The following is a 700-nucleotide window of genomic DNA, read 5'->3' on the forward strand; positions in this document are numbered from 1 at the left end:
GGGGGGGGCGGAGGGGGAATATCTGTAGCACGGCCCGCTATTCGCCCGGCTCCGGGAGCAGCCAGTGCTTGTGCGCTCTGAGACAGGAAAGGCAAAGAAAGGCCACCGAGTACTGCTGGTAGATTTGCCTTTGGATGTATGACACGCCGTTCTGGGAGGTTCTCGTCATCCATGCAGAAGGTAAAAGTGCCGTCCGACCGTCTTCCACGTATTCTGGATAGTTGTGGGGTAAATACTCTGAGCCCCGAAGTGTACTGCAGGGTGCTGCAACACGCTGCTGCTGTCATGACAAATACGATGATAGGACGAGCTCTAGAGGTACGGCGCCTAGAACATGGGCGGAAGACCGTCATGGTGGAGAGCCCTTTCCGCTCGCTTGAAGGACACATGAAGGCGAGGACAACCTTTGGTGTCAATGAAGTGAATAATAAAAAATAATGTTTGTAACGCAGTCATAACATTCGAATGAGCGTGGAAATTAATAGTGCTTGTTCTCCGAAAGGAGTGAGCACTGCTACTCTGGCAGTCTGCGCGCCAAGAATCGTATCCTGTCGCAGGTAGCCCTGGGGCATAGATTATATTCAAGACAGGGAACACAATTCCTGGAAGACCCTCGCACAGGCCTCCGATGCCTTCTCGCGCACAATGCACCAACCAAATCACCAGCCTGGGCACGCGGCTGTGCAGTCGCCCCGCCCTG

General features: G+C 54.1%; 1 protein-coding gene across 1 annotated transcript in view; it reads right to left on the minus strand.

The window, feature by feature from the left end:
• The window catches only part of NGA_2008800 (uncharacterized protein), a 5,391-nt gene extending 4,977 nt beyond the window's left edge, over positions 1 to 414 (minus strand). Inside the window, exon 1 of the mRNA XM_005856115.1 lies at positions 1 to 414. The gene's annotated coding sequence lies outside the window, so the exon portion shown is untranslated.
• Between the last annotated feature and the right edge of the window lie 286 nt (positions 415 to 700).

Source organism: Nannochloropsis gaditana (assembly GCF_000240725.1).
Source record: "Nannochloropsis gaditana CCMP526 unplaced genomic scaffold scaffold038, whole genome shotgun sequence".
Taxonomy (NCBI): Eukaryota; class Eustigmatophyceae; order Eustigmatales; family Monodopsidaceae; genus Microchloropsis; species Microchloropsis gaditana.